Raw genomic sequence first — 15,232 nt, forward strand, 5'->3', positions numbered from 1 at the left:
GACAGTGGGGTAGTGAAAATGGAGCTCCATCCAAGAGCACACAATTTGCACTGAAAGATGTTGAAAGAAAATGCAGGGCATCCTGCATAAGCCACGGCCACAGTGTGGTAGTAAAAATTTTGGTAGCCCTTCATTGCATTCATAACTTTTGGAGAAAAGCTGTTCCACTAATTAATTGTTCTAACTGTTAGGAAATTTCTCCTTAGTTCTAAGTTGCTTCTCTCCTTGTTCAGCTTCCACCCATTGCTTCTTGTTCTACCTTCAGGTGCTTTGAAGAATAGGTTGACTCCTTCATTGTGGCAACCCCTGAGATATTGGAATACTGTTATCATGTCTCCTCTGAGCCTTCTTTTCATTAAACTAGCCATGCCCAGTTCTTGCAACCATTCTTTATATGTTCTTCATAATTAGAGAATGGCAGTTCCTTGGTACAATGGCTAAGAAAATGGCATGACCATTTTCAAATGTCAATTTCAAAATGGAAGATGTTTTCACTAATCTTGGTTCATATAGAAGGAGTTATTTTTATCAAGACTCTGGAGTCTTGGCCATTTACGTATTTAAAACGTTAGTATCAGCATTTTGAATTGAATTGATCCTCTATTTACATCAGTGTGATATACATCATAAAATTAGAGCAGAATGCTCCAAGCAGTTAGCTATGCAACTTCCAATAACTTTCCAAAGAGATTATAGGTAATAGTTTACAATAGGAACTCCTGTATGTCCATAATAAAATGTATCAGAAATCTTGTTCTGCAATGTAATTCCCACCCTTATCTTGAGCCTGAAAACCAGCTTGTTATATGACTTATGATGCTGATAAGATAGCTGCTCCTTGGAGCTAGTTCTGTTTTGCTTGTGGTGGAGCAAGTTCTATTGTGCTTATAGATCTTTCCTTATTCATATCTAGATAGTACAACATTCCAAATTGTAGTTTTACAAAAATGTGGCTTGGCAGGATATGAAAACTTATCCATTGTATAGCCTCTGGCATTGCAGGTTTCTTGTCTCTTTAAAAAACCTCTTTTTGGGCCATTGGCAGGGCAGGATCAGGATCCTAAGTTGTGCAACAATATATACAAAGGACTCTAATTACAAAACAAGTCACAGCAGGATTAAGATGCTCGGGCATCCATGGAGACAACAGGTGCCTCTCTCTTTGCATGGTGATTGGTTTAATCTGCATCAAGCTCAGGCAGGTTACAACATGCCATCATGAGCTCCTGCCCATTGTAAGAGTGTAGAAATGGTCGGAGAATTCCTCATTCCATTGAAAACATATGGAGAATTCATTCACAAATTTAAAAATTTCAAAAGCCCATTGGTACCTACTGTAACTGCAAGGTTTGTTAAGTTGAGAGAAACATTGAACGATGTTGTACCTAGGAGATGCAATATCAGGAGCCAACCTAGAATAAAGAACTTGCTGTCTTTATTGATTTATCTAAGCATCAGTAACCTCCTCTAATCACTAAGCCAGTTCTAGGTAGCATACAGCTACACAGTATAAATAGTCCTCACTGAGGACCATTTGTAAATGGTCACTAAATGAGGCAGTTGCTCAGTGAGAACTACCTAGACATCAGAGAGTTATTGTTAATGGCGAGTAATCTGAGCAGGGACAGGTTACAAGCGGTGTGCCAGAAGGGTCTGTTCTGGGTCCTATTCTTTTTAATATGTTTGTGAGTGACATAGGGAAAGGTTTGGTAGGGAAGGTTTGCCTATTTGCCGATGACTCTAAAGTGTGCGATAGGGTTGATATTCCTGGAGGCGTCTGTAATATGGTAAATGGTCAAAGCAATGGAAACTGCAGTTTAATGTTTCCAAATGTAAAATAATGCACTTGGGGAAAAGGAATCCTCAATCTGAGTATTGTATTGGCAGTTCTGTGTTAGCAAAACTTCAGAAGACAAGGATTTAGGGGTAGTGATTTCAGACAGTCTCAAAATGGGTGAACAGTGCAGTTAGGCGGTAGGGAAAGCAAGTAGGATGCTTGGCCGCATAGCTAGAGGTATAACAAGCAGGAAGAGGGAGATTATGATCCCGTTATATAGAGTGCTGGTAAGACCACATTTGGAATACTGTGTTCAGTTCTGGGGACCTCACCTACAAAAAGATATTGACAAAATTGAATGGGTCCAAAGAAGGGCTACAAGAATGGTGGAAGGTCTTAAGCATAAAACGTATCAGGAAAGACTTAATGAACTCAATCTGTATAGTCTGGAGGACAGAAGGAAAAGGGGGGGGCATGATTGAAACATTTAAATATGTTAAAGGGTTAAATAAGGTCCAGGAGGGAAGTGTTTTTAATAGGAAAGTGAACACAAGAGCAAGGGGACACAATCTGAAGTTAGTTGGGGGAAAGATCAAAAGCAACATGAGAAAATATTATTTTACTGAAAGAGTAGTAGATCCTTGGAACAAACTTCCAGCAGACGTGGTAGATAAATCCACAGTAATTGAATTTCAACATGCCTGGGATAAACATATATCCATCCTAAGATAAAATACAGAAAATAGTATAAGGGCAGACTAGATGGACCATCAGGTCTTTTTCTGCCGTCAGTCTTCTCTGTTTCTATGTTTCTATATGATATACCAGTGATGGTGAACCTTATTTCCTTTGGGTGCCAAAAGTGTGCGTGTGGGCACTATTGCATGTGCACAAGTGCCCATGCCCATAAATCAATGCCCCTCCTGCACGTCCCACCCCCTGCACATGTGTGTGTGACGCCCCTGTGCCTGCGACCCTCCCCCATTTCGGCCTCAAATCCCAAAACAGCAGTGGGAGGGGGAGAAAGCCTCCCACCTCCCAAACAGCTGGCAGGGAAGTAAAGCCTCTTTTCCCCAAATGGAGATGTGATGGGGAAAACTTTCCTTCCCCAAACGGATCTGGGAGGGGAGGAAAGCCTTGTGTGCCCAAATAGTGCTGGGGTGGAATCTCCACAGACATGGGCCACAGCAAGTGAGGAGAAAGCATGGGTATGTCTGATCGGAAAACCAGCTGGCCAGCGGCAGGCAAGCACACATGTGCAGTGGAGCTAAGCTGGTCAATGGCCCGCATGCCTACAGAGAGGATTCCGTGTGCCACCTGTGGAACGCATGCCATTGGTTTGCCAGCACTGTTATATACCGTAAGTGTATGCCACCTAGAGATGAAAAAGGAACTTTGTGACCAATCCTTGCAATGATCACTTTTGCAGGTCTGTAAAATGAAGGGGAGCTGAAATAAAACCATTAAGGACAATCACGGTTTCACTTAGCGACCTCTTCTCTTTCAACAACTGAATGGTTGGCCCCAGTGGTGGTCACCAGATGAGGATTGCCTGCGGAGGTGGGCTGCTAAGGTGGAATGGTGACGTGTGTTCACCCCCGTGGCTCTGAGTGCTAGCGGAATTCAGGGCAATTCTCATAATTTATTTATTTATTTTATTATATTTGTATGCCGCCCCTCTCCGTAGATTCGGGGCGGCTCACAACATACAATAGAACAATTCACAACAAATCTAATAAATTTAAAAAACATTAAAAACCTCCATTATTAAACCAGACATACACACAGACATACCATACATAAACTGTATAGGCCCGGGGGAGAGGAAGGGAATGTCTCAATTCCCCCATGCCTGATGGCAGAGGTGAGTTTTGAGGAGTTTATGGAAGGCAAGGAGGGTGGGGGCAGTTCTAATCTCTGGGGGGAGCTGGTTCCAGAGAGTCGGGGCCGCCACAGAGAAGGCTCTTCCCCTGGGACCCGCCAGACGACATTGCTTAGACGACGGGACCCGGAGAAGGCCAACTCTGTGGGACCTAATCGGTTCGCTGGATAATCTGCACTTGGGCAGGTAGTGAAATCATGCACAGACACACAGGTGTGCCCATGATGCACCTGCGTGTTCGTGCACAATTTCGCTACCTGCCCAGGTGCAGTAGCAGAATGGTGCTGGATTCCGCTAGCATTCAGAACCATGGAGGCAAACACATGTCACCATTCCACCTTAGCAGTCAACCTCTGATTACCTGTACCTACATTTTCTCCTCACAGCAACCATTTTCTGAAGTGTGACATGAAGCCTAAGGCTAAGGCTATATTTCCTACCAAAATACAGACACTACTTTCTTCCTACAAGGTAGGTGGACATGTTTTTAACACGTTCCTTGCAGGAAATGCAATATGAACTTTACTCCTATGAAGTCACCAAACTATCTCAGAAGCCTCCTCATGTAACCAGAGCCTACGAAACTTCTAGAAAAGCAAATTCTAAAAAGCAGCTATTTTTTTTATTTTGACAAATATCAAATTAAAAGTATTTAACTTGTAAGAATATGATAACTGGAATCTTTAATTTGTCTTATGCGCTGCACTTAATGTAAAGGCATCAGATTTCATAAAAGTATATGTAAATTAAAACAGTTTAGACACAGCTATGCTCTTAATAATGAGTGGAGAGCACCCTCTTGTGTATTTCTATAGTAATATAAAGATATATTCTGCTTTGCCAAGAGTGTATATTCATGACTTTATATTACTTCCTATTTTGAAAGTCTTATGGGCCATTCCTTGGAATATACTTTACACCACTCCAAATATTTGTCTATAAAGCCCAGGAGAATAGTGCAACAGGAGCAATTTCCTATTTTTGTTGATCTTAGTCAAAGAAGACATTTTAGACCATCAGGAGTGGATTTTTCAACTTTCTGCATGAAACATAAAATAACCCTTCCTCCCAAAATCTCAATTTCAAGCAGAGAATCATCTTTTTTTAATAAAGAGATTTTATTTAAAAAATGGAGTAAAATAGAAATTAATAGATTAACCGATCCTTTGAAAGCAGCTCTAGATATTTGGTCAAAATGGCAAGGGAAATTAGCAAATAGGAATTCAAAATTATCAACGTTGCATGTTTTGAATATAAATAATGACGTTAATCTAGGTAGAGTTATAAAGGAATTAAATGATAAAGGCATAATGAGAATAGAACAATTATATGAGACAGATGGAAGAGTTAATAGAACTCACCTCGAATGGTGGTTGGGCCAACAAAAATGGTTGCAGATTAATGCAATATGCAAATATTTGAATAAAACTGAGATTAAAGAAGCATTTTTGAGAGAAGAAAACTGTCTAGAGAAAATATTGAAAGAAAAGATTAATGATTCAAAAGGACAGGCTAGTAAGATTTATAGCATGTTACTACAAGTGGAAGAGGAAGTGATTAAAGGCCTAACAAGATACTGGCAAAATGAATTACAGATCAATGAAAACGAGATGGAAGAAGTAGTAGAAAATATATATAAGATAAAGAACACAAGAATTAGAGAGATGAGAAGGAAAATTTTACATTAATGGTACCTTACACCAGTAAAACTAGCACACTTCCAGAGGAAAGGAAAAGGAAATTGCTGGCATGGTTGCCAAATAAAAGGAGTTTTTATGCATATGCTCTGGGAATGTGTTGAAGTTCAAAAATTTTGGAAGGAAGTACAGAATGAAATTAACAATATGCTAAACATTAATTGGATAATCACAAAAGAATTAGCAATACTAGTTAAACATGGGGAATTACAAGAATTAAAAGAAATCAAAACAGCAGCTTTGGAAAGCGCTCAAGCAGTAGTGGTATTAGGGTGGAAGGACAGCAATAAATGGACAATCCAGAATTGGTACTGGTACATGGTGGACCACATCCACTTCGAAATTATGGAAATAAGATGAAATAACTTTGATGAAAATAAATTAGAGAAGCTGATGGCACGATGGAATAAGGTGAAAGATTATATCTTAAGTAGAATACATGACGACAATGTGAAAAATAAATTCCAATCACTTTTTGTATGTAAAGAAATGTAAACCGGAGCCAAGGAAGAAATTGAAATTTATTGTAAATAATTTAAACCCCTAAATGGTGGTGGGGTTTAATGGTGTTGGGCACTTTTTCTTTAAGATTTTTTTGTTTGTTTGTTGTAATAAAAATGTAATAATTTTTTTTTAAAAAAGCAACTCCCCCCGGAGATCAGAACTGCCCCTACTCTTCCTGCCTTCTGTAAACTCCTCAAAACCCACCTTTACCGTCAGGCATGGGGAAACTAAACATCTCCCCCTGGGCACGTTGAAGTTATATATGGTATGCCTGTATGTGTGTATGTTAGTATAGGGGATTTTCTTAAACTTATAATATTTTAATTAATTGGATTGTATTGGATTGTTTTTCACTTGTTGTGAGCCGCCCCGAGTCTTCGGAGAGGGGCGGCATACAAATCCAAATAATAAATAAATAATAAATAATAAATAAACTCCTGAAATCCCGAAAGTTATTTTCCATTTCTAAGAGTGTTTACCCACATACATGACTATTAACTTGCTTTGAGCAAGCTACATACACATTATTATTATTATTATTATTATTATTATTATTATTATTTATTAGATTTGTATGCCGCCCCTCTCCGCAGACTTTAATAGAAATATGTTGCTGTTTTTAGTTATAGTCTAAATTCCATAAAACCAAAGATAGTGGTGGGGGAAGGAAAAAGAAGCAAGGACTCAGGTAGGGAGCAAATTATGAATTATCCAGGCTGGCTATACCAATTTGGTTTGAAATTGTATGTCTATATATAATTGTTCCTTTCATTTTCCTATATTTTCCATTTCCTCATAAACTGCTTTTCACATGTGGAAAATGTGCTTGAATTTTCATTCATTTACTTTACATTTACAGTGAAGTACTTCTTCACAGACTAAATCCTTTTACTTGGTGGTCCTATGGGAGGAGTCCACAAATGAAGTCAATATTTTATATATTCTCTTAGTTTATAACAGGGTTTAGAGGTGAAGTTATGGAAATTTTCACTAAAGGAGTATGGGTTAAGCTGCCTCTCCCCAACATCCATTTTAATTCAATTGGAGGACAAGCAGGATCTGCTTAGGTTTTTAAAATGATGTTTAAAATAGGCCTGAACCTTTTTTTTTAGTATTGTACATCTTTCCTAAGTATATAGGCACTTATGCTTAGCCTGCTAGGCAGGCCCAGAAATTGATTTTAACAGATGGACTGAAAAGTTAAAGATTTTTTCCACAGGGAGCATATCTAAGAAGGTCAAATTACTGTCAACAACAACAAAAAATCAAACTATTTTTCTTTGCCATTTAGAAAAAAAGATAAATATTTAATATCCTGTAGATGTATAGATCCCCTATGCAAAAATATTAAGCCCAAACGATACAACACAGTGTACACCGCTTTTAAAAAAAAATAAATTCCCTTCTGCTTCTTCTTTGCTCTTAATGTTGCCAATCATTTAATTATCTAATATCCCAAACAAAACCAAATCACCAAAAGATCTGTTCTATCAAAGCAAAATTAAAATGTGAAGTGTCCATTTCTTCTATTTTAAAGAATTTTTTTATCTATGACTAATAGCTGTGTCTGTTAAACAATAAATAATGATTATTATACAGTCTCTCTCTTATACTAACATGACCTTTGGATGTTATTTGTAATGATCTTTATCCCTAGAAATAATTGCAATAGAAGACACAATCTGCAACAAAACCTGATGATATTGTTGGAGTAACGTTTTGCAGAAGCTAGCCCACCCAGATAGCCAAAGCAGCTAGCCAACCTGCCTCAGATCAGGATATCAGGAACTGTTGTCTTGAGGATAATTGAAGATAAGTACTGCAGAGTTTCTTAGGAAAATATTTACTTCTTTCTTAGCAAACCGACACTAGCTATTTCTCTCTAGAGGTTACTATACAAAATACTCATAATTATCTATCTACTATTCTCAGTTACAATATTCAGCTATAAGTCTTCAGCTACAATAAGCCACACTAATTCACAAGCCACTCTAAACCATTAAGCCACAATACCTTCAAGTCAAGCCACATCTATGCAAAGGTGCATTGTGTATAAATACTTTTGTCAGCCAATCAGATTACATTACAATCTGCATATTCACCATGACTAAGCAGTTTTACATTGTTAAAGTCATTACAATGATTACAATTCTTCTCTCTGCAATTTGGAACATTATATCAGGTAGGCCCCGATCCTGACAGATACATCTTCATCATCTGTTGCATCTGTCTGAAGCTTTAGCAAATCAGTCTTTCCAACCAAATTTTATAATAACAACAAGAGTGGAAAGGGACCTTGGAAGTCTTCTAATCCAACCCCCTGATTAGGCAGGAAACTTTCCTTTCGTTCCTCAATCTCTCTCTCCTCTCTCTCCTTTCTACTTCCTCTTCAACCTTCTAATATCTTTCCAGAGTGTCTTCCAACTTAATAAATTAAAATAATAAACATAGCAGACTGATGCTGTACATTCAACTTTTAAAACAATACAACATTAATTTTTAATATTTACTCATGACTCCAAGAAAATAAAACTTCCAAACTTCCACCAGTAAAAAAACTAATTTTGTCATCTGGATTCTCCATCCAATTAATCCCAAATTTTAATCCAAACTTTTAATAACTATCATCTTCACTTTCCTCAAGATTTGATGTTTTTTATTCTTACCTATTTCTATGCTTATTGATCCCTCTCATTTTTTAATATCTTTTCTCAATGTTTATTTACTCTTATATTGGAACTAAATGCCTCTGCAGTACTTTTGTATAATTAAACATGCCCTCTTGTATTAATAATCATTATACATTTCAATATTTCTAGTTAATCTGCAAAAATTTCATATATTTATCCCAAATCAATTACTTAACTCAGACTTTATATATAATAAATTTAAAGTTTTCTATCCAGACAATTTCTGCATAAAGAGATAATTTCTATTTCCATAGGTGTTACATCACAAATTAATCCTCTACTAAGCAATATCTATCACAATTAAAAGAAGAGCAAGATTCTTAGTGTAATAGCATAATAGTCATATAGGTCACATCGTTCACTTCAAGATTCAAAATTCATTCTATTATTTTAAATCAATTAATAGTTTATATTTTCATATATATATTTACATTAATCCTTTATATTTATATTTATAGTCAACATTCCATTTTATCTTCAAGGATACCTCCATTTATATCTTCATTTAATCAAAATGAAGAACATCCAAAAGAAAAATAGACACATCAAAGGATGCACCTTTGTTGTTATTGTGTCCTACAGGGAGCTTCATGCCTTATTTCCCACAATCACAAAAGTCAAAAAGTAAAAATCAAGTAAGATATTTTTAAATAATTTTGCAGAATCCTCACAAGAATGTGGAACTGAAGGCAAACAAATGGCTTTAGAGTGCTACTGAGACAACAACACCCTCATCTTGTGGTCCTGTGTAACACAAGCACTCCTGTTGACACAATCTGGAGCTATCCAAGGTCCTGCTTCCTGCTGCCCTCTTCTGATAGGGTCTCATCTTTCTCAGTTGAGTCTTCTGTGCCACTTGAGGACCAATGACTTATTATCTTTCCTGTCCAAATTTAACTAATCCACTTTGATGAGATTTTCCTGATTATGTCTGACAACACTGGCTTCCCTGAAAGCATCATAAAGCTGTAGTTTAAATGCATTCGCTGCTATAGCTACACTCTGAAAAGAAATGTACTAAGGATGTGGGCCAGAAATTTATTTTTATTTTATTTATTTATTTATTTATTTATTCTTTGTCCAATATACAATACATATGAGAATAGACATTAAGTAATATATATAAAGATAGGAAGTAAAAAAGAAGAGAAGAGGATAGGAAGAGAATATATATAGAGGAGAGAATATATAAGATAAAAGGGGTAAGGAGAGAGAATTGGACAGGGACGATAGGCACATCAGTGCACTTATGTACGCCCCTTACTGGCCTCTGAGGAATCTGGAGAGGTCAATCGTGGAGAGTTTAATGGAGAAGTGTAGGGGATTGGGGGTTGACACTATTGAGTCCGGTAATGAGTTCCATGCTTTGACAACTCGATTGTTAAAGTCATATTTTTTACAGTCAAGTTTGGAGCGATTAAGTTTGAATCTGTTGTGTGCTCTTGTGTTGTTGCTGTTGAAGCTGAAGTAGTCGTTGACCGGGAGGATGTTGCAGCGTATGATCTTGTGGGCGATGCTCAAATCGTGTTTTAGGCGCCGTAGTTCTAGGCTTTCAAGGCCCAGGATGGTTAGTCTATTTTCATAGGGTATTCTGTTTCGAGTGGAGGAGTGAAGGGCTCTTCTGGTGAAGTATCTTTGGACGTTTTCGAGAGTGTTGATGTCTGAGATGTGGTATGGGTTCTAGGCAGATGAGCTGTATTTGAGAATGGGTCTGGCATAGGTTTTGTAGGCTCTTGTGAGTAGTGTGAGATTGCCGGAGCAAAAGCTGCGTAGGATCAGGTTAACAACTCTGGAGGCTTTTTTGGCGATATTGTTGCAGTGGGCTTTAGCACTTAGGTCATTGGATATTAGTATTCCAAGGTCTTTTACTGAGTGTTGGTTGGTAGTGAGGATTTGTTTATTCAGTTCATATATGTGGTTTGGATTCTTTTTGCCGATGTGGAGGGTAGAGCATTTGTTGGTTGATATTTGAAGTTGCCAGGTGTTGGACCAATCTGAAACGAAGTCAAGGTCTTTTTGGAGGGTGAGTGTGTTGTCAGTGGTGTTGAAAAGTTTCCCATGTTCTATTTTAGGCAAGCTTTGTAGTTTCAAAGTTTTTTGATGTTTGTTTTTCAAGTGACTGTTCTAAAATACCGATAAGCTAAATGTACACTGCTAACACTGATAAGCTAAATGTATACTACTATTCTATGTTCCCCAATCCTGTTTACAACATTCCAATACCAGTATTTTCTCTCCAACAAAGTTTGAAGTTCCTTTAATGTAATGTCCTAACCTCATAAAGTATACCAGATTTAATTTTTTAGCATTAAAAATAGAATTCAAATACTTATTCAAATACTCAAAAGCAACATGAGAAAATATTATTTTACTGAAAGAGTAGATGCTTGGAACAAACTTCCAGCAGACGTGGTTGGTAAATCCACTGTAACTGAATTTAAACATGCCTGGGATAAACATATATCCATCGTAAGATAAAATACAGGAAATAGTATAAGGGCAGACTAGATGGACCATGAGGTCTTTTTCTGCTGTCAATCTTCTATGTTTATATTCAGAGTATAACTTTTTTTTTTAAAGTCATCATTCAAAACATTTTTACAGAATTTTTTTCTCATTCAATTTTCCCCGGAAAAATCACATCTTGAAACGTACACTAAAAGTTCAAAAATATTTTCAAATCTTCAGTATGATACTTAGCGAAGGGTAATCTTCATCTTCAATAATAATTTATATTGACCAAATGCACCTTCATATTGATTAGTTTTTTATTCATGTTGTTTGACTTCCTCCAGCCAATTTATTCACTTTGAATAACCTTCAACTAAAACAATCATTGTCATTAAATATCAGCTGTCAGAAAGCAAATACTAAAAATAAAATAACATTCAAGATCTGGGGCCAAACTGGACTAATTTAAAATAGTTTTGAATCGAGGTGATTTAAACCAGTAGGATGACAATACTTTAACCCAATGTTTTTCAAAATTGTGATCCTTAAGATGTATGGACTAACTTTAAGCCATACTGGGAAATAATGGGAATTGAAGTCCACATTAAATTTCTCAAGGTTGAGAAACACTACCTTAATCGAATGTATCATTTCATATAATAACAATTTTTCTGGAAGTAAATGGGGTGTCCTCAAGCTGGTTATTGGCCACCTTGAGTTATATAGGGATACCTAGAGCATGATTCCTCCCTCCCTCCCTCCCCTTCCATTTATCAAGTTTTTTTTCCAATTTTTTTTTCATAAATTTTATTGATTTTCATAAAATAGACAGACAGACAAACATACATTTAACATAAAAATGGGGTTGTAATTTCCCCGCTTATTTCAAAAGTACAGATTTAAGTACAAAAAAAAGAATACATATTTGAATTCAATTCATTATTTTAAATGTAAAGAGAAAAAAAATGTGTTTAACTTATTTAACTTCTAATAATTCTTCAAATATAAACTAATTCTAATATAATTCTAAAATCATCTTCCATCTAATTCTGATATAACACTTAAATCTTATCTCTACCAGTACAATTCACTCATTTATTTACCTATTTGTTAACTTTTTACTGTTTCTTCTTATTAATCCATATATAAACTTTGTTCCATATTTCATAAAATTTTGTATCTTCTTGATCTTTTAACCGTCTTGTCATCATATCCATTTCAGCGCAATCATTTATCAAGTTTTTATAGCCATCCCTCTCACAAGAAGTGATTCTTCATGGTGTAAAGATATAAAAGAACATGTAAAAATGAAGCAAATGGATCTGCGCACACATATGCAGTTATATAGAACCACTACCACAAAGCTCCAATGCTTAGGGAACTGTGGCACAGGAACAGCCTCAGGATCTCAATAGTATCCTCAGACCCTCATGCCTGATGACGAAGCATGATAAAGGAGTTTTGGAAAGTAAGTAAGTATGAACTCAACCTTACTTCCATAATGTGGGTGCCCTTGCAGGGGAGCACCATCTCTTTGGGCCTGCAAAATGTAACTCCCTGTATACACGTCTGTTTGGAGCAGAGTGCGAGCTTCCTGGGAGGCAGATTGTCTGACTCGAATTCACCAACCAGGCTGAGTTGCCTCCATGGACGGCCCGTGCTCTTCACCAAAAAAATCCCCCCCCCCCAAAAGATGATGGTGGCCATGGACCATGCCCCCCCTCCCACTATTTGAGAAACACTGGAGTAATCCAATTGGGAGGTGACCAGGACGTGAGCTGAGGAACACAACTGGTACACAACAAGATGTTCATCCATTGTGTTCAAAGGGCACCTTGACATCTAACAGGTTGTGGGCTGTTCACGATGTATGCACGTAACTGGTAAGGCCTATAAGGGCACGAAATGTTCTGCCACATGTTGGGTAGACATGTGTGGGAATGCTCGGGATAGGCAAGTCTCTATCTCACTGAAGGTCAATGACCCAACGGCTACTCTCAACCTGGTTTGGCCAGCCTGTCAGAGCTGTTGCCTGCGCATGCTATAGCTACAGGGAGACACAGGTGAGAGCTGAGTGACAGATGGGGACCAAAGATGAAAGAGTTGCCCTCAAAAGCTGCCCTAAAATGAGCTCTCGTAAAAGGACATGACATTTATTTTATTTATTTATTCGATTTTTATGCCACCCTTCTCCTTAGACTCAGGGCGGCTTACAACATGTTAGCAATAGCACGTTTTTAACAGAGCCAGCATATTACCCCCACAATCCAGGTCCTCATTTTACGCACCTCGGAAGGATGGAAGGCTGAGTCAACCTTGAGCCGGTGATGAGATTTGAACCACTGACCTTCAGATCTAGAGCCAGCTTCAGTGGCCTGCAGTACAGCACTCTACCTGCTGCGCCACCCCTACACCAGAGGTGCTACCCTTCCCTAAATACCCCATACACCATGGGTGCACAAGATGAAAATATGCAAAAGATCTACAACCAAGAGCCGGGGTAGCGCAGTGGTTAGAGTGCAGCACTGCAGGCTACTTCAGCTAACTGCTAGCTGTAGTTCAGCAGTTCAAATCTCACCACCGGCTCAAGGTTGACTCAGCCTTCCATCCTTCCAAGGTGGGTAAAACGAGGACCCAGATTGTTGGGGGCAATATGCTGATTCTGTATATTGCTTAGAGAGGGCTATAAAAGCACTACGAAGCGGTATACAATAAACTAATAAACGGTAAACCAAAAGCATTTAGACTCATATAAGTCTAAATGCTATTGCTAATCGTTATTGCTATGCAAGATTCACTAAGAGGCATCCTCAATGTTGCAAAATGTGTCAGACTATCTGAGAGGACTGCAAGAGAGGGGGCAGCATCCAGCTGAAGAATTTGCAAAGTTATATTGTATGTATGCTGACTGCCAGTGAACATCAATGGCTTTATCCTTGATAGAACAAAATTTTTTGTTACAACAAAAAATACTCTGCAATTTGATAAGCCAACTATAACAGATAACTTCTACCCTTCAGTAAATGGGACTGCAGGCTACTTTATGTAACCGCTAGCTGTAGTTCAGCGGTTCAAATCTCACCACCGGCTCAAGGTTGACTCAGCCTTCCATCCTTCCGAGGTGGGTAAAATGAGGACCCAGATTATTGGGGGCAATATGCTGATTCTATAAACCACTTAGAGAGGGCTGTAAAAGCACTATGAAGTGGTGTATTAAATCTAAACGCTAATGCTATTGCTACTCTTCAGGAGTTTTAAATCCAAAAGGAGTCCCACGTGGCACACCAGGTCTGTCTAGGGGTATTGCAACTCCATCCAGCACCAAAGACAGCAATGACTGAATTATAATGTATGTTGGGATAAATGTGCATGATTCATGATTGGCTTTTAAAAACACTGGGGTTTTAGAATAGGAATGAGTTAGATTTTTATATTTCTTTATAACTGATGCTTTTTAGAATTTTTAAATGTTAAATTTCTTACACATTTTGTAATTGTTTTGTTGTGAGCTGCCCTGAGTTTCAGGAGAAATCTTAGAAATCTAATAAATAAAATAAAATAAATAAATAATTCTGGCAAAGGGCCCTGGTTCCCAAGATAGGGCCCACACCCCACAGGGGGGCAATTAATGGGGGCAACTGGAACCTTGTTTAAACCTAGATAATGGCCTTTTAGGTTTCCTCCACCTGAGTAGTTCACTTTTTGAATAATAAGAATTTTATTTATTTATTTATTTATTGGATTTGTATGCCGCCCCTCTCCGTGGACTTGGGGCAGCTCACAACATATCAATAATAAAACAATATACAATAATACAACTAGATCCACTCTAGCCCCCACTCTCCCTGCCTTCTGTAAAGCTCTAAAAACCCATCTCTGCTGGCAGGCTTGGGGCCATTGAAATTTTGATATCTTGCCCCGCCCAATGAATGAATGTAGGATGCATGAATCTGTTTGTCTAATTTTAACTATGGGGATTTTAGAATGTAATTTTATTTAGATTTGTTTTTTTATTTATTTATTTATTTATTCTTTGTCCAATATACAATTCATATGAAAGGGAATAGACATTAAGTGATATATAAAAGATAGGAAGTGAAGAGGAAGAGAAGTAGGTGGGAAGGAAATAATATATATGATAAAATGGAAAGGAAAGACAATTGGACAGGGGACGAAAGGCACATCAGTGCACTTATGTACGCCCCTTACTGGCCTCTTAGGAACCTGGAGA

The sequence above is a fragment of the Erythrolamprus reginae genome, chromosome 1, assembly GCF_031021105.1.
Source record: "Erythrolamprus reginae isolate rEryReg1 chromosome 1, rEryReg1.hap1, whole genome shotgun sequence".
Classification (NCBI taxonomy): domain Eukaryota; kingdom Metazoa; phylum Chordata; class Lepidosauria; order Squamata; family Dipsadidae; genus Erythrolamprus; species Erythrolamprus reginae.